Genomic DNA, 19,770 nt, shown 5'->3' on the forward strand with positions numbered 1-19,770 from the left:
CTAAATAATAAAAAAGAAATGGGTGATGAATTCCCGTGAAAATTTAATTTGCAAAATAAAGAACCTTGCATTAATAAGACATAATTATATCATCAAATATTTACCATTGTTTTCTGGAATCCATTTTGCTTTTGTTCTACATCATAAAACAGTGGGTACACAGAGCAGCAGGCTGGGCCTTGTCCTGACTCTTTTCATGCCGCCAGGTCCCACGCATCTGTAACTCAAATTTTGGTGCTTTGCTTCACTGCTTTCCTTTAAGGGCTCCAATACCAAATTTAAGATATTATGAATCTTCAGTTCCTCTCCTCTTCTTTGTTATTCAGCACACAGTGGTGCACTTGTTTCAATCCAGATCTCAAGGGAGTATAAACAAGGTGGCCATAGAATCATAGAATCATAGAATCACTCAGGTTGGGAAAGACCTTAAAGATCATCTATTCCAACCACGACCTAACCATAGTACCCTAACTAACAACCCTCCACTAAATCATGTCCCTGAGCACCACATCCAAACGGTTTTTAAACACATCCAGGGATGGTGACTCAACCACCTCCCTGGGGAGCCTATTCCAGTGCTTAACAACCCTTTTTGTAAAGAAGTGTTTTCCGATATCCAACCTAAACTTACCCTGGTGCAACTTAAGGACATTTCCCCTCATCCTGTCACCTGTCACCAGTGAGAAGAGACCAACCCTGCTCTCGCTGTAAGCACCTTTCAGATATTGGAAGAGAGCAATAAGGTCTCCCCTCAGCCTCCTTTTCCCCAGACTAAACAGCCCCATTTCCTTCAGTCTCTCCTCATAGGGCATATTCTCGAAGCCCTTCACAAGCCTTGTTGCCCTTCTTTGGACCTGCTCCAGCAGCTCCATGTCCTTTCTGGACTGAGGTGCCCAAAACTGAACACAGTACTCGAGGTGAGGCCTCACCAATGCCGAGTACAGGGGCTGGATGACTTCCCTAGTCCTGCTCACCACACCATTCCTGATACAAGCCAGGATGCCATTGGCCTTCTTGGCCACATGGGCACACTGCTGGCTCATATTCAGCCAACTGTCCATCAGTACACCAAGGTCCCTTTCCATCAGGCAGCTTTCCAGCCACTCCTCCCCAAGCCTGTAGGGTTGCCTGGAGTTGTTGTAACCAAAATGCAGGACCCGACACTTGGCCCTATTGAAACTCATACAGTTAACGTTGGCCCATTGATCCAGTCTATCCAGGTTCCTCTGTAGTGCCTTTCTCCCCTCTGGCAGATCAACACTCCTTCCCAACTTGGTGTCGTCTGCAAACTTACTGAGGGTGCACTCAATCCCCTCATCAAGATCATTAATAATGATGTTAAATAGAAGCGGCCTCAGTACTGAGCCCTGGGGGACACCGCTCGTGACTGACTGCCAAATAGATTAACTCCATTGACCACAACTCTTTGGGCCCGGCCATCCTGCCAGTGTTTCACCCAGCAGAGCGTACCGCATCCAAACCATGGGCAGCCAGCTTCTCCATGCGAATGTTGTGGGGCACAGTGTCAAAGGCTTTACTGAAGTCCAGGTAGACCACATTGACAACCTTACTTTCTTCCACTAAGCGGGTCACCTTGTCATAGAATGAAATCAGGTTTTTCAGACAGGATCTACCATTCATAAACTCATGCTAACTGGGCATGGTGTTTGGCAGGATGGGTCTGGGCATGTGTGCTTCCCAAAGTCCAACCACAGAAGCAGTGAGAGGACAAAACCACACAGAGGCTGCCACGTCAACATCCTCCTCCATCTGACTGTCAGGTCAAGGCTGCGTGTAGCAAGGGTGACATGGGCTGGTGGCCATGCTCATATCCTCATCGGGAATGGTCTTTTTGGTGGTATCTTCCTTGGCTTTTGCAGAGCACAGTTGCTGCTATCATTGATTCAGATACTTCTTGCTTAGCTCAGCCAATATTGAGAGATTAATTGGGTTCTTGGGTTTTGGGTGTTTTTTTTTTTAGGTTAATTTGGAAAACTTTCCTGATTATACATCTGCCAGTGCAATTTACACCTCTGAGGATTGGGTTGATTAGAGGATCAGTGAGAATGATTAATTTTATTCATAGAAGGAAGGGCTATGAGCATGCTGCAAGCAGAGCCCACAACGGCACTGATACTTCCTCTAATTGTTCAGTTGGGTCCCTGGCAAGCCTGGGCTGAAGCTGCACAAACTCGCACAGCAAACACTTCTGCTAACCCAAGCTCCTGCAGCCCTGCAGAGCCAAGCCAGGCTCAGCCTGTCTGCCAGCTGCAAGCCTGAAGTACAGCCTTCCCACACACAGCAGCAGCATTCTTAAAATCATTAAGGTTGAAAAAGACCACCAAGATCACCTAGTCCAACCATCAACCCGTCCCCACCATGGCCACTAACCATGTCTCTCAGTGCCACATCCACTTGCTTCTTGAACTGCTCCAGGGATGGTGACTCCACCACCTCCCTTGGGCACCCCGTTCCAGTCCATCACCACTCTTTCTGAGAATAAATTTTTCATAATATCCAATCCAAACCTCCCTGGGTGAAACTTGAGGCCGTTCCCTCTTGCCCTATCACTGTTACCTGGGAGAAGCAGGTCTCCTGCTCCAATGGGGGAGAGGCCGGAGGAGAGAGGAGAATGGTGGCAACCTGAAGGAGGTGGTTCTCGGGCAAAGGTTAAAAGAACTGGTTCATCCAGTCTGCAAGAATGGAGGATGAGGGCAGATTGGAAAAGTGTCAGATATGTAAGGATTGCCATTAGACCAACTAGTCTCTAGGTAGAGAGAGAGGGAGGTGAGCTGTTCCTCAGTGAGAGTGACCTGGGTTAGGTCTGAAGGAAAAACATGTCTAACCGCCAAGAGAGGCAAGCCCTGGCAGAGGGCTGTCCCTGTCACCAACAGTATTTGTAAAAGGTTAAACAAATACCAGCTGGGGAAGGCAGGAAGAGAAGGAAGGGGAGGCCAAGAGGTCCTGGACGATCTCTGCAGAGCCCTTGAGCCACAGACATTCGTGGCTGGGACAGTGCCCAAAATGTCTGGTGAATTCCAGCTGTGAAAGTGACTCTTCAGCCCAGGTTGTGTGTTGTCCTAAAATGGTCCTTGGTTTTGCAAAGAAGCCATACCTCTTGTAAAATGTGCTATTTAGGGCACCGACAGCACCTCCATTCCCCCCAGACACATGTGTTTTTTAATATTTGAAATTATTTTCTGCAACCCTACTTCAAGCCTGGCTGAGTCTTACACTCATTCAGATCAAAGTTTCTTTACTGGCATGACTACAATGCTGGCACTGCCAAAGCTAACATATAATACAAATTAAATGATAAGTTGTGTGAAATAATGTTTCATCCATATCCAAGACTAATACTGTAAGATGTAGAACCCTACTTCCCTCTTCCAAAAAAGGAAAAAAAAAGAAAGAAAGAAAGAAAGAAAGAAAGAAAGAAAGAAAGAAAGAAAGAAAGAAAAAGAAAGAAAAGAAAAGAAAAGAAAAGAAAAGAAAAGAAAAGAAAAGAAAAGAAAAGAAAAGAAAAGAAAAGAAAAGAAAAGAAAAGAAAAGAAAAGAAAAGAAAAGAAAAGAAAAGAAAAGAAAAGAAAAGAAAAGAAAAGAAAAGAAAAGAAAAGAAAAGAAAAGAAAAGAAAAGAAAAGAAAAGAAAAGAAAAAAGAAAAGAAAAGAAAAGAAAAAAGAAAAGAAAAGAGATGTGGCAAAAAAGAGCAGCCAGGAAGAATGGAAAAGTTATCCAGTGTCATGCTGGGCATTAGCTTAACTAGAAAGCGGGGATGAGGTTAAGCTGAGTGAAGCCAATGTGCACAATAAGTCAATTTAGTCAGTCCTATCATAAAAAGGCTGCTTTCTCAGGCACTAAGTTATCTAAGTCAGGAGATTTAGGTCTAACTTAGGGATCTGAGAGCTAAAAGGCTGTGCTTAGATCAAAATATGTTTTCATGTTTTGTTATTTCGGGCTCAAGTCAACTTGCTCAGCTTTTTGAATTCTGCTCTGTGGATACCCTGCAGCCTGAGCTACATGGTCGTGGTTGATGTTCTTCTACTCCTGCCCAAAGATGAACTAGAAGTAGCACATGCACAACCATTACACATTTCTACAGCCAGATCTGTGTGGAAGAGAGAGCTAAAACTGGGAGAATAGCAGCATATAATGATGGCACGGGGGGAAGATTTTGGCTTTGCTGCCTTTTGCCCTTGCTTTAAGCAGTCTCTGCTTGTCCGTTTCTGCCTGCCCATCCATCCACCATCCTCTCTACGCTATGTGCTGCTGTTTCCCCAGCTGGCAACTGCCCCATCAGGCTGCACCAGTGCCTTTTGCTGCGGGGACAGGGAAGGGGAGAGGTGAGGACATGCTGCCAGGGGTGCGTTTAGCCCACCAACGAGGAGCACTGCAAAAAGCCATCAGGGCAGCCCAAGCCTTGCTGTGGGTCTGTGCAAGGCCTCTTGGGCCTGTGCCTGCTCCTTTGGCATCGGGCGGCTGCGGCGACCCGCCTCCCTGCTGACACAGAGGTTCCTCCGGAGTGCAAAAACAAATGGCTGAGCACCACGTGCTTCATTTCACACAGGGCAGAAGCTAGGGCAAGCCCTGTCACTCACCCGCAGATATTTTGGCAGCGTCAGTGGATATCTGCACGGGGAATTTCAGTCCCTGCCCATCTCCAGTGACAGCACACTCTCTAGCTGAGTGTGGCATTTGCTGATCATTATTCCGGTGCAGAGAGCACTTTTGAAGCTCTGCAGTCACAAGAAGCACATTCCTCTGGGTTTACCCTTCTCACGTTACTGGCAGCGGTGTGACCCCAGCAGCGATTTACGCTTCTCAGGCGAGGCAGGCGCTGGGCTCCCACGTCCTGCTGCGAGGCGGGCGAGTCCCTGCTTGCTTCACCTCTGAAGCTGGAGGCTCTCCTGTCAGAGGAGAGCACTATCTGCAAGATACCGGCCCGCCATGCTGGGTGCATGTTCAGGGTCAATCCTGCACGTTGTCGGGGCTAACGTCGGGAAGTGGCATATATTGGTGTTGCCGCACGTATACATGTGTTTGTGGGGCCTTAGCTGGGGAATCTGGTTCATTTCAGATATGCTTCTGCTGAAGGACCCCCTGTTCAGTAATGCCATCACAAACGTGTCAGAATAATTTTTCCCCTCGATTCAGGGCTTTATGCCACAGGTCCTTAACTCTTAGTGGAGTCTGGCCCTACCCAAGGAGCCGAATACAGACAGCGGAGCGTGCACTTTGTATTTCTGAAACGAATGAGACGTTCGCATGCGAAATGGACGGGTGAGTTTTTGGCAGCGCTGAGCAGTTACAACTACTGCCACATCCACTTGGAGCGCGTTGGCACACAGCATTCTGGAAAATTAGGCCGTGTTTCTCCAGTGCAAGAGGCTCACTGATGTGAGGGACATCACATGTGTAAAATTATTTGCACTTTGCTTCTTAATGACAATAAAAGGATGACTCATAATTACCTTCTGGGAATATTAAAATCCGAGACACAATGCCTCCTGCATCGAACAGTGAATCCGTGCAGTGCAGTGTATTAAATGTTCTTCTTTATTACAGAACAGTGATGTCTAATAACTCCCGAGCTCGGGTTTCACCGCAGTATTTATAATTCACACACATAATAACGTTTTTCCATTTAATGGCCAGGGGCAGACGCCGCAGTATGTTACATAGCCCCAGTGCAAATAACAAGATAGGATGATGTCATTCTGTAGCGTTCCTCCGAAGCAATCTAAAAATACTCTCTCGCTTTTCCACCTTTAATTGCAGCCTTCTTCCTCCTGCCCGATGCTTTTGCTCTGGTTTCCATAGGAACAGCTTCTATTGTATCCCTGGCTGCCAGGGGAAGGATTCATGCAGATGTTGTCATCGATCCAACACCTTGCGGCAGCTTTATGGCGCATTGTCTTTGCGTTTCCTGCTCTCGGGTCTCCCTTCTCCCTGGGTGGGAATGGCTCTGGACTCTTCCTCCCGCGCAGCGCCTTTGATCTGAAGGAAGGGAAGGGGAAAAGTATCGATTGGGTTTTGCTATGAATCCTAATCCTTCCCTGAGCGCTTTCTGAAACCTTAAAGCAACGCGCCGTGGGGCAGCCACAGGTTTGCTTGTCTGGTTGTTAAGATGGGCGCCCCACAAAAACACTAGCGGAGCGTTCAGCGTGGGGAGACCCTAATTAAAACCTCTCTCTAGCGGGGCATGGAAAACTTCTGATTCATACCGAGCTGCTGCTGTTTTGCTGCTTGCATAGTCTGATCAGAGCCCTTTCTTTGCCTTTTTCTTTCTCCTGTTTTTTTTTCCCCCGCTAAGCGCCCGGGGAAGTTTCCACATTTTGGCTGCGCTCGTTGTTCAGCCTCTCCCCACCCATAGCTGTCGTTAGGGCTTGGCTTCAAGGAAAAGGGAGGGACGTGGGAGAGCCGTGCTGGAAAAGCTGCAGCGTGGTGCGTTGCAGGCATGAAATGTAACTGTAAGAAGGAGCAGAGAACAAGGAAATCTGCTTAATCACCCATTGTCTGCAGTTGTTTTGCATTCCTCACCTCTCACTCCGCACTGGTGGTGTTCTCTTGATTGTACGAACCTGACAGGCCGATCCTAATGAGTGTGTAACCGAAGACCCAGGCTCGTGCATCTGCATTATTTATCCACCTAAAGCGGGAGCTGCTCTATATTTAGCATATGATGTCAGCGGGTTGTTTGCATCCTTCGAAAACTGGCAGGAAGCCACCTCTCACATGATATATGAAATCACTGATAAATGCTTCTTTTCACCGAAAGAAAAACAGCCTCGTAAATGCAGCTCTTTGCTGCTTTCATCCTCTCCCTCCCCGCCACGCTCCCTCCCACCTCTGGGATCTGTCTCCCCGTGGCAGAGCTCGGCAGCAGCTGTGAAGTGGAAATGAGTGCAGGAGGCAGCCACTGCCCTCCCGAGCCCTCCTGCCTCTCCCCACCCTCCTCAGCCCTGGAGCGCAGCCAAAGCCCTGGTGAATCAGGCGGAAGGGAAAAAAAGGGAGCGAGGGAGGGAGAGCCGCTTTGCGGGGACGCTGGTATTCCTGGTATGTAATTAGTTTCAGTTGTTCTTAGCAGGCGGGGAGCAGGGGGACAGGGAGTGCTCCCACGCTGCTGCACAGTGCAGAAATGGCACCCTGACAGATGCTCGTGCTTATCTGCACCAAACGCCTCCGTGATGTGAGCGTCCAGCAAAGAGATCACACGTCTGTACTTTCAGAGGGGAAAGGCAGCCCGCGTGCTTTGCTACGAAACCAAAGGTCGTGCAAAAATAGCTGGTTTTATGTATAAAAAATAGCTCCTGGTGCCAGCGCTTCAGCTGCCATTGCCTGGCAGGACTCCACCGAATTTCCACAGCCCACTTGACGCCAGCTGCAGGCTCGAGCCCTTATTCGGCCACAGGGTGTAAGCCAGCTCCATGCAGCTCCTGAGGCACGGCGTGCTTTCCAAACCCAGCAGGTGCTGGGGTCACAGCGTGGCTGCACGCTCCGTGGCTGCACCCATCAGGCCACCTTCCTGCTACGGTGCAGCAGAACAGCTGCTGCAGCAGCTCAGCACCAACATGAACGTGAGCGTAGGGAGCAGGCTTAAAGGAAGCTGCTGTGAGTGAGGCTGCTGTGTCCCAAGCAGTGCCAGCAGGAGCAGCAGCTTTCCTCATGCCACGAGGAGGGGTGTCTTCAAGGAAAGCTGGGAGGGGGGAGATGCAGCCCTGCTTCAGAACTACAAGGAGCAGATGAATGACTTGGCCTGCTCATTAAACAACCTCATTCGGGCTTCCGCTCCACGGGCATTGCTTAGTGGGTTTGAATAATAATGAAGCAGGAGGAAAAACCTGCCCCTGAGAAGTTCAGGCTGAACCAGCAAATAAGATCAAATTGGATCAAGTTGGAAGTATCATGTGGCCTGCTAATGTTCAGAAATGACATCCGTGTCATTCAAGCTTATTCATGACAGGTTCATGAATGTTATTCAAGTCATTCGTGACATCAAGCTTATTCAAACCAGCATTTTGCTTTGGTTTTGGTGAACGGGGCGACCTGCAGGTTAAACGCCAGAGAGACATTTGGGAGGAATTAAACAGGGAAAGGTGGGGACAGAGCACACAAGGAAATTCTTTCTAGACCCTCAGTGTAAAACGTCCCTCTATAGAGGGATATGTGAGTTAAGGTAATAGATGAGACTGTTGTCCTCCCTGGAAAAGCACTGTGAAGCTGTTACATAAAAGCTCATTAAGGAATATAGCCAGCCAGTGCAATGAGGTGATGGTATCTCAGTAGCGCCAGATGTTTGCTGTTCTGGAAATAAGGAGGACAGGCTGCTCCCCAAAATTCACCCTGTGTCAATGAGGTGCTCAAGGAGACTCTGAGCGAGGCTGTAAAATAAAGAACCATACTGTTCATATAGGCAGCTGCCAGAAGCAGCTAGCTGCCATCTCCAGACACTTAGTGGTCCTGCTAACTGGCACTGCCTGAGCACCAGCTTACTTCATACCTCTCCTTGTTTTGGGAGGTGTTCTCATGGAGGTTCTCATTCTAGTGCAGTCAAGTCCTGTTGCACACATCCTGTCCGTGCCTTCAGCATCATTAGCAGCTGAGGAAATGAAGGGAGGAAAGGCTGAACTCAGGGCAGGCAGCACTGGCACCGACACCGGTGGGTGGCCCTGGGCAGAAGGAAAATCACAGAGGGGTGACTCAATTAGGAGAGCTGTCATTATTTTCTTCCCTCTGGTGACACCTCGGAGATAACCTGTGAAGCTTTGCTCATGAGCAGAGGTGATAGACGAGTGTTCAGCAGACACAGCTCCGCATCCTCCCTGCGCTCCCTGCAGCATGAAGCTGCTCTCCGGGCTGACCACTGCAGAGGGTACCTTATGCCTGTTGCTCCACAGTGGAGGATTTAAGGGCCATTCAGCAGATTATCCAACCCTGGAAACACAGCCAATTTGTTCAGATGCTCTTGAATTGCTCTGCTAAAGCAACAGAGATAAAACTGTAGGATGTCGGCGGCAGAGCCGGGAGGCTAAGCCACATGTGCTGAGTCTCTCTGCAGGGCCAAATCACAGTGCACATCTTTGGCCCCAGCACTCGCATCTCATGGGCTGTTCATCACCATCAGTAACACGGCTGTTCTGTTCAAGGGGATCAAAACCATTTCTTACAAATCCTTGCGTAGATTCATAACACAGCTGTAACCCGGTTCTCTACTACTCGAGCAAAAGACAAACCGCTCCGTTATATTTCTTCACATACCATCTTTCTTCATGTGAATCTGCAAACGAGGAAAGTATTGACGTATGCCCAAAGTCCCTGAATCCAAAGCATTTCGTAAGAAATAAGCCGTTAGTGACCCACCATTCTCTCGCATCCAGAACAATTTCCATCTGAAATCCTGACAACAATGGGGTGATTCAAAGCTCACAGATGTTTCGTGAAGATTTTCTCAGAACATCCAGTCAGATGGATTTCACAAGTGGTCTCTGTTTGCCATCAGACAAACACAATATATACTAGATTCACCTTTACCCGTACGCCACTCGACTGAGGCTTCATCAAAGAAAGTATGCTTTTCATCATGCTTTATACTGGCAGCAGAGCTATGCCCAGAAGCACTTTGTGCTAAGCCTTTTTCTTTTTAATACTTATGGGCTTATTGCTCATCCTCTCTCATTCAGGACACGGTGGGGGCTTAACGAATGGGAACGTTGCTTCCAACGTGGTTGTGGTGTGGCAAGTGGAGAGCCTTTTTACGCTGGGCTGGGGAAGAGAAACAGATTACTTTCCCCATAGTGTGGTTTTGGAGCTCAGCCTCAATTGTAAATGTGATGCCCTTCAGCATAATCAGCTATTCCCTTGTTCCAAGCTCTCCTAAGCGCCCGATTGACCTTCACCGTCCCTCCAGCTCTTTATCCCGCCTGGCAACAGATAAGATAAAACTTGTCAATGTGTTGGAGAGCTCTCACAGATCTTTCCCATGTGCATTAGGTTGTATTTGTTCCCTGACATTGTGTTGCCCACTTGTCCAGCTTTGGCTGTGATTGATGGAAACTAGCAGAAGTTTTTTAAACAAAAACTGCAGCCCCGTGACAAGGAAAAGATGGGGTCAGCTTTAGCTCACCAGTGTGAGAACTGCAGTGATGAAGCAGGGTCACCTTCTGCACCTTTTCTGTGCATTTTGTGCCCCACCCCCTATCTCTTGGCTGCCAGAGGACAAAATAAGATATAGTGGGACCTGTGGGGATTGTCTTTCCCTTCCTCTTCCTCTCAGCTTCATCTCATCTGACTGCTCTTTCCTGCCGTTGTCCTTCTCGTGACTCTTCCTTGCCTCTCCCCTAATAAAGCCCCCAAAACTGACCTCAAAACCCTCTTCACGTAGATTATGTTGTGGAGATGGTATTTGCAAACGCATTTTGTTTCCTCTGCTTCCCTGTTCAATCCCTTTTATTGTCTTTCTAGAGATAGCTTTTCAGGTCAAGGTCTGCCCCATGTTTCAGATCTGTAAAATGCCATACAAAAACGTAAGTCTGTCTGGCCCCTACGGAATAAAACAGAGAAACGTCATGTGCATCCAAACCTACCATAAAGCTCAAGAGAAAGACGCTCTGTATTAAATTTGTCTTTCCGTCAGACGGGCTGGGCTTATCCCACGGGTCAGCCCTGTTGTGCTCATGGGACCCCCTGGCTCTTGAGTAACGTGACTGGACAGCAGCAGTGTAAAAACTTCAACAACTGGTTAAAAAGACTCATCTTTCAGCAAAGAGAGGCTCTAAATTCAAGAAATAAAGCTTTTGCCAAAAACCTGAGCAGCAGAGCTTGAGCTTTTATGAGCCTGGCTTGTGGGAACTGAAGCCGGAGGAAACATCCTCACTTTGCAGCCTGAGGTCTCCTGATGGCAATGCGCTTTGTTTGCAGGTAGAGAGGTGAGGCAAATTGTTTGTGAAGTGCCTTGTGACTGCCTGGCAGACCTCTGTCCTTCCTGCTGCCAACTGGGGATGGTGTTAGGTGTACATTTTCAGGACCATCTGATGGATCTCCCTTCAAACACAACAAACAAGCCAGACTCCAAAGAACACTACGTGTTCCGGGCACCTGGAAGCAGCTGTAGGGAAATATCTCTTGGCTGGCTCTTCTGCAAACTGAACCTAATGCCCTGCGCAGTGCAGTGTGGAAGGGCAGGTGTGACAGGGCATGTCTGGGCGCCTGGGTCCTTGCAGCTGACAGGCCTTGTTGGTACATCTCCACAGGCTCGTCAATGAGGCCAGGAGGAGGCGACTGGCAGGGTGAGGTGGGCAGGAGCCGAGGGCCCCAGGCAGCAGTGAGGGGAAGGAGTGCCTCCATACAGCAGATTAATCGTTCCTCTGTGCTGTTTCCTGACTCTTTGAGAAGATCCTTGTAAAGCCTGAAGTGGAAACAGTGATGCGGAGCCGGGGAGCCACTACCTAATTTCCTCCTGGCTGTACCACATGCCGCCTACGGCTGGTGGGGTGAGGCTTCCCTGAAGCAGCAGCTCCCCTGATAGCAGGTCTTCTGGATCACAGCGAGTGGGCACACCAGGGGAGTGAGCTGCTGGCTGCTTTGCCGCTCTCTTATGTTTTTAATTTGGGAAAGCTGATCATTCTGTGCTTGCAGGGTGGGTGGAGGACCCTACTGCTGCTCTCCTGCTCTTAGTGACTATGGTCTGCAGGTCACAAACAGTTCGCTCGGCAGCCTAGGGGTGCCCAAGTTGTGTTACCTCAGTTGGTGGCTGCTTAGCAGCCCGCACTGCACTCAGCCAGGAAATCATGGTGGTGGAGACAGGAAAGGTCTCAGAGATGAAGGTGGCACAGCAGGAGGGTGTGCAGAGGCATTCCCAGCCTCCTGCAGGCTCCTCAGCAGCGCCAGCAAGGCTGAGCCCGGTCACACTGGTAGCCATGTGAGCACTGGGAGGTGGCCGCCCTCCAGCCCCAGGCTGTGGCAGGCTGACACCCATAGTCACCTCCTCACACCCTGCCCTTGGCCTGGCTCCTGGGATCAGATATTCCAGGCCTGCATGGCTGTGACTCCCACTGCTTTGGGTCAGGGGTTGGCTGGAGAGACACGGCCGTGGCTGCTAGCTGTGGTGTGACACAGTGACTCACTGCTCCCCAGCTTCGCACACATGATGGGTCTAGTCTGGACTTCTGCTCCATCCCAGGCGTCTTCCTTCCTGCTGGGCTCAGCGAGTAAACACATGAGGGGTGACCATCCCCAGGGGAAGCCGGTGAGCACCTGTTTGCCAGGCTTCTCCTCCAGCTGGGTAGCAGTGGGCACCAAAATAAAGACAAAACCTTTCTAGTCGTTTAACTCCATTCCTGCATATCAACCACAGAACAGCAGCAGGAGAGACTGGCTGCAGAGGGGCCATACGCATCGCTGTGTGTTTGTGTCTCTCCTTTAAGAGCCTATCCCAGCAGAGCTCGCTTTCATTGCCGTGACTAAACCATTTCCCTCAAGGGCCTGGTCAGTGTCAGATGTGCATATGTGCACCATCCATTTAAATCCATAACAAACACACACACACACGCTTTGTGCAATGACGAGGCCTCCGACTCACGAAAAAAAAAAGTGTTTTAAATGGGCTTGGAGGATCTATGTTGTCACTTGGCTCCAAGGAACAAAGCCCACACCTCCACTGGGGATGTGCAGACAACGAAGGACCGGACTCCACCACCACAGCTCCTTCCCCAGCCGCCTCCACGGGACAGAGAAACGCGACCCCGGCACTTTCCTGCTCGGCGCAGACTTCCTGCTCAGCCCTCCCTCCCTGCTGGCTCCTGCACCGAGCGCAAAGGAAATCTGCTTAGCCCTTACTTTCTCACACATGTTTCAGATGTGCAAGGGTGTGATTGTAAACAATGTCATCAGCCGTGCCAGAGCTGTCTGCTCCTACCGCGCTCTGTTCCCAGCACCCCAGGGGTTCCAGTAATAGGGCGTAAAGCAAACAAAGCAAAACAGTAATCTGCTGTTCCAATTGCATTTTTGTTTTTAGAAAATGTTAATGATAGGTTATGTGATTACCCTAGGTTTGGCTCCACTTACTCTTTATTAAGCACATCTGGTATTTAGTAACAGTGTAAGTAGCAGGAGTTTTTCTGGCGCGCAAATAAGATTATCCAACGTTGCCATGCAGCATGGAAACTCCTGAGGGAAGCCAGCGAGCTGTGCGGAGATACAAGACTTTCTTGTCGGCCGGGCAGCCGGCCAGGATAGCTGAAAAATGTGGATTGGCATGGAGCTGTTGCCACGCAAACACTTCTGGAAATTTCTGTGTCGAGGCCTGCCAAGTCCTTTATATGTAACATGAGTTTCTGTCTTCCTCAGCAGCCCATTCTGAGGCCGAGCTCTCCTGTGCGCTTTAAAAAGGAAAGGAAAAAAAAAAAAGAAAGGCAAGAAATCCGATGCAATCCTCGGGTCCTGTTTCCAGAGCACCACTGCCAAGCTAACGATTTCACTGAATTAGGGGGAATTTCCTCAAACATTCGCCTGAGCTACATTAAGTACAACATGTGGGAGACAACTGTGTTTCCTGGAGAAGAAAGGAAAGCTGTCTCACTCGGTGGAGACTGCGTAGAGTCTAGCGGGAGAAAAACAACCCGCCATGACAAGAAAATGTTTTTTAAAACTTGGCACCAGAAGTGGGTTTTATTTGTTTTGAACGTCTTTTCTGGTCTGGCCAACGGAGCTCGTGGCGAGCACGGTGGCAGAGGGAAGAGATGTTGCCGCCGAGGCCTGCAGCATGGAGCCAGCAGGTCTGGGCTATGTTTCTGGCTCTGCCATGGCATTGGCCTTCCTGTGAGGCTCAGCAAAGCCCCCAGAGGTGGGTCCCATCGGGACCTGAGCTCCTCCGCGGGTTTAATAGAGGTAGTGTTTGCTGGTTTCATATATATTTGCATGCATGTAGGCTCTGCATCCAAAATCACTAATCCTCTAGGTTCCTTAGGGGAAGCGCTGGGAAGGATATGGAGCAGAAAAGCAAGCGTTCATCTGTTGCTCTGCTGTACTTGGCTCCTGCTCTTGCAAGGCACTGGCCCTGGGAGCTTTAAACTTGGTTGCTCAGCATCTGGGGATCTTAGTGGGTGTTCCTTACCAACCCCGGTCAGCGCTGGCTCTCCTTCTCTAACAATGGGACACACATATTTATACCACAAGATTGTTGACTTAGTGATGGTGCCCTTGGGAAACAGTTAGCCCAGCCAGTTTCTAGACTTTTTTTTTTTTTTTTTCTTCAGTGAAAAGAGCATTCAGTGTAGAAGCTGGTCGTGAGCAGAGGGGATTCAGCACAGCGACTTAACATCACACTGTGCACAATTTCTATATGGCTGGTGTCCAGCTCCAGCACTCCGTTTCTGTGTGGCTCTCCTGTCGGTGGGCCAGCTCACAGCACGGTGGGGAAGTCCCTGGGTGAGGCCCACAAAAGGAGTGCAAAAACCCCCTGCCAGGCACTGGCTGGCGCTGCCTGGTGTCTTAGCTGTCCTCTGCGGTGAACTTCTGATGCAACTTCCAGCCACAGGAAAGAGCATCTCATCCAAAGAGCTGACTTGCCTCCAGGCTGCATACCAGCATAAGGGGAAGAGGGGATCTGGCTCTACCGCCGTGTGCCTGTGACCAGTGCAACCCTCCCTACTACCAAGAAGGGCAAGGGAAGGGGTATCAAGCAGCCTTTTGTCTGTGCAGCACTGAGCACTTGGAAAGCAGAAGAGGATTAACAACAGCGACACAACAGCCATAGCTCTCAAAAGGAGAAACTGATAAGCTGGGGATTTTCCTGTCTGCTGACCCACTCTTTGATACTCACAACTAATAACCTCCCCATGAGTTAGCTTGCACACAAGCAGAGCTTCTTTTCAACCTAGTCTGTAAGTGTCCTTCCCATGATGGTGGCTCTCTTGGCTGTAGTGACATCTGAAGCTTGGGAGGGATGTCTTGCTGGGTAGCTAATGAGTAGGGACAGAGAAGATTTCCAGGGCAATGAGGTGAGAGAGGATGAGAATGACTCACAGTGTATGTAAGGGAAGGATTTCAAAGACAGGTTGGATGGGGCTTTGGGCAACCTGGAAGGTGTCCCTGCCAATGGCAGTGGGGTTGGAATGTGATGATATTTAAGGTTCCTTCCAACCCAAATCATTCCATGATTCTGTTATTACAAGAATGGGGAGGAGGAAGTTGCAAGACTTGGAGTGAGAGCAGTGAATTTCCTCAGGGAGGTAAAGACCAAAGAAAAGAAAACATCAGGCAGGAAGAACTGGGGTGGAGAGGGAGAACTGACAAGCAGGAGCAAAGAAATTGAGGAGGATAGTTGCCAGCAATGAGTGGGAATGGCTAACGAGAAAAGAGAGAAGTAGGTAGGTAAAACCACTGTGAATAGAAAAGGAGCAAGAGAGGGAGCATAATGGACAAGGGAAGAGAATTATTTTGGGAAGAGAGAATACAGACCAGGAAAGAAGAGAATGATATGGAGAAGACAAATATATGAGAGGTGAAAAGAGGACAAATAAGAGAGAGACATGGGAGAAAGCAGGTAAAGCAAAGAGACTCATGCTGCTCTTAAGCCAGTGAAGTTTCTTCTTACTGGTTCAGTATTGTGTTGCAATGTCCCAAGAGGCATTTTGTTTCTGTGGTTCTTTTGACCACTCCTGGCAGATCATTCTGAGTTCCATAATAAAGCAGTTATTAAATAAAGGAAGAAAAAATAACCTAAAAATCACCAGAATGTGTCACAAGGCTTTGTCTGCAGGACTGCTCCCTTCAGAGCGAATTGTTTCTAGAAAATAATTCAGATGCTGACATCCCCAGTGTGCATGTGGCCATCCTCGACATTGCCCGGGCAAGCTGTTGGGGCTCAAAGATTTCTGAGCCCTCCCACCCACTTTGTTGTAAACGACCCTATTCTGCCTGGGAGGGACAATGAGGAAGGGAGGATCCCAGCAGATACCTCTTGCCAGAATGCTTGAGAATCCCAATGCTGGCTCTGATCCTGCAGGGCTTAACCAACATTTGTTGAAAGTGGAGCAACTCAGAGCGCAGGGTGGCTTGGCTCCACTCACCACTCAATGGGAAGTCAGAAAAGCAGGAGCAGGCAGTAGGTTTCTGTTCTCATCTGACCCTTCTTTTCTTTCCATGCTTTGCTTATATTAACTCGGTGTCTTTCATTTTACTTACTGAAGTGAGACATAAACATTTTAAATTCAGGAAGCGGACGGACCTGGCAATTACTGCACCACTAAGAAACATGAAGCCCTTTTCTCTGGAATTATATAATCCCTGCTATGCATGCGGGAACGGAACAATATCTTAACGATATCTTACAATAAAGGGGCAGGGCAGTTTGATTCATATAAGCAAGGCATGTGACTGTTTCGCACGTCTTAAACAGTGGTTCCACAGGACAGCAAATCTGACACAGAATGCCCTGTGCTGGGCCAGGACATCGCAGCCGGGTGCTGCCAAGCACTTACCACGCTGGTTCAAATATGTTTGACAAATTCTGGCAGACATCATACCGAGTCAGGTAACGTCTGTCTGCCAGTCAGCACAAAACTGGCATAAATACCACATTGTGTGCTCTGGCTATTTCAACAGAAACGTAATTGTGTGCTTAGGTCAGATCTGGATCCAGCATGCACAAGGAGGTGCTCCTGCAGTGCCAAAATCTCGTATTAATGAAGCTGGAAGTAGAGCCATGGGCATTAGCTGCATGCTCTGAATTCTTAGGAGTGGCAGCAGTTTGTGGAAGTGGCTTTTTCAGAACAATCGTGAAAGACCATATTATTATTATTATTATTTTTTTCTGGGGTGACAAAATTATTTCCTTTGTTTCCAATAATCTTAGCATTTGCAAATACTGGGTCAGCCCTTTTGTTCGCTGCACTCGTGCTCTCGGCGCAGCCGGTGCTAGAACAACCGGTTCCTCTGCTCCCCATCACTGCTTTTGTCCAGTGCAGCTATGCCAGCCTGCTTAAAGATGCTGGCCGAGCATCGCGTTGACTGCATTGCTGTGAAAATAGTGTGCCATACGCAAATTGTTGCTTAAACTCAAAAATGTAGCTCACGGAAGATAGAAGGAAGTAACTTGGTGGATCAAACCACCCCCCTCCTCCCCCCCCCAGCTTGGTCTTAATGTACATATTCCAGTGATTGCCAGAGCGGCCTTGGGTATTTTCTTGTTAAAGTTTCATGACCAAATTGAAAAAAAAAAAAAAGCTTGGAATGATTTCTCTGCCTCTGGGGAAAATCATAGACTCTCGACATTATGCTTAACCATCCCTGCTAGAGATGAGTTATTCCTGGGGCTCATAAAGCATTCTTGAAAGAGTAGAATTTTTGCCTTGTGACTGCAGCATATTGCAGCAAGCGTCGAGCACTTTCAAAACAATTTCCTGTGAGGATGTGAAAGGTAGACTGAGATTCAAAGGGACACGTTTTTCTCCATGCTCCCAATCCTCCTTCCCTGTTCTGTAGGAAATGCAGCACAAGACAGAAATCTCAGGAGACTAAGGGGAATACTTCCCCTCATTTTAGAAAGGAAAGCAAGCCTCCAAAATTGAAGCTAAACCTGGGTAACTGTAATACCACTTGGCACTTACATGCAGGTTTTCATCTTCAAGCCACTTTACATTAAGAAATGAGTCCTCAGGACTCCCCCGTGGAGTAGGTGGCTGAGTATTATCAGGTCCCTTCTGCACACAGAAAACTGAGGCGGAGATGTTAAGTACCTTGCCTAAAGCCACCAAGGGATTCTGTAGCAGAGATAGGATCAGAGGTTAGTAGTTCTTGTGCTTTCAATTCCCCTGTCTATTGTGTCACTTCAGTACAGAGCCAAAATTGAATACTAATGACCCAGGAATGGAGAGATCCTAGCTGGTCTGATCTGTGCACGGCTCTTTCAATGGTCACAGCCGTATGGCTGCACACAGCAGAATGGAGAACGAAGACCTAGCAGGTAGGATGAAGAAGTGTCACTCTCTTTGACTTCCCTAAGCACGTGTTGGTCCCTAGGCCAGCTCTCATCTAGCTGAGTCTTCATTTAAAGGGCTAAATATTTTCCTTGGTGGCTCTTTTCACAGGAAGAAATACACCTTTAGATGGAGATGCTGCCAAGACCAAGGGTAGTGCCCCTCTACTTTTGCATGAAGCAAAAGTTGTAGCAAAACAGAAAACTCCCTCTCCAGCTAATTCACGCTTGAGCAGGAGTGTGAAATCAAACCCAGGCCCTGTGCCCCAGGCTAAAGCAGTTTCTTCGGTAGTTTTAGAAATTGGACTCCTGTGATCTGTGGTCCTCACATTATGCAGTCCGAGGAGCCTGGGTGTCCATCCAGCAGAACATGTGGGGTTGGATACAGCCCTGTTCTGAAAGCATCAAGCTGGAAGGAGTAGGAAGCCTGCACAGAATGTTGCCACATTGCCCGATGAGGAACAAAGATACTGCTCTGCACAAAACTAATGGGGATTCACACACCTCACCTCACTCCCTGACCAGCATGTCTGGGACAGGCAACAGCATATCAAAAAGAGAGTTCAACATGAAAACCAGAGAGGTAAACTGTTACCAACTGCCACACAGCTGCTGTTATGAATAAAAGGAACTGCATTCCCATTAGTTCATGAAAGAATGCTCCTGGTTTACAATTCTTCAGGGAAGGACAGGCTTACTTTTCCTTTGCCAAATGCCTATTTCCATCAGCAGCATTTCCTGCGTGTCATAGGACCGTGTTGCTGTCACATGAAGGCATTAAAGCGTAAGAACAGGCTTGTATCTCTCACAAGCTGCCAATGTATGTTTATGGGTGTATATTTAGGATGATACATAATAAAGGGAACGTTCCCGTAATGCTTTTGATTGCTGATGTTTTATTTCTGACCCTTACATTACTGTGGAACTGGCACGGGTGCATCCATCTACCCTCTGGCTGCAGCTCTTCACGTAGCACACATATTATTCCAGCTGGGAATTTTGCAACTGAGGGGGCTTTCATTTTGGAACAGAATCAGACGGTTTGGAAGCGGAGACCGATCAACACCCAAGGTTTATTGTGTTTATGCACAGGAAAAGATGGAAATCCCCAGCTCCTGCATGAAGTGGCCTGGGTAAGGGTGATTCTTGCATTGAGAATACAGAACCATGTTTGCTCTGAGAGTGAGAAGCTGAGATCCACCCACTCCTGTAAATTTTGTCTAAGGATTTTGCCCTGAAAATGGCCTAGTTTTACTAATTGGTCACTAGAGATTATGAACATCAGCCTTGCACGAACATTTCAAAAAGACGCTACGGTGATCTTTCTGGAGTTCTCTGAGTAACTCTAGGAGTAGGCCAATGAGTTGGGTGGTTTCAGTAAGAGAGGCCGTGTGATAATGTCTGAGTCACATTAATTGGACTGTCAGAGGTTACTGGACCGCACCAGCAGGGCAGTGAAGCTGTCAGGACACTGACGCTGGCTGATACGTATCTCGTATTTTAAGATTTAACAGTCTAACTCCACCTAGGCCAGAGTATTAATTTGCCTGGAGACTTTTTGCTTGGGCTATGTGTTGTCCGGAGAAGAGATTCCACCATTCAGCAGTCCCGAGGAACCCAGCTGAGCTGTGTGCGCATTCAGAGTATATCCCTTTGTGTGGGGTCCTCACGAATGAGCCCCTGGTGATCAACCCCCGTGGTCACAGCTCAGACCATTGACTGCAGTGGTGATTCTCTGCACTGTATTGGTGGTGAATGGATTTTTGCTAAACACCGAAGTTTCCAGCTGTGCAAAGT

At 48.5% G+C, this 19,770-nt stretch overlaps 1 long non-coding RNA gene across 1 annotated transcript; it reads right to left on the bottom strand.

The window, feature by feature from the left end:
• Window positions 1–5,541: 5,541 nt before the first annotated feature.
• LOC121110432 lies at window positions 5,542–6,611 on the bottom strand. Its single transcript, XR_005858860.2, has 3 exons — window positions 6,581–6,611; window positions 6,224–6,467; window positions 5,542–5,996 (listed from the first exon to the last, which is right to left on the bottom strand). It is a non-coding gene; the product is annotated as an uncharacterized LOC121110432 (long non-coding RNA).
• Window positions 6,612–19,770: the final 13,159 nt, after the last annotated feature.

The sequence above is a fragment of the Gallus gallus genome, chromosome 3, assembly GCF_016699485.2.
Source record: "Gallus gallus isolate bGalGal1 chromosome 3, bGalGal1.mat.broiler.GRCg7b, whole genome shotgun sequence".
In the NCBI taxonomy this organism is placed as follows: domain Eukaryota; kingdom Metazoa; phylum Chordata; class Aves; order Galliformes; family Phasianidae; genus Gallus; species Gallus gallus.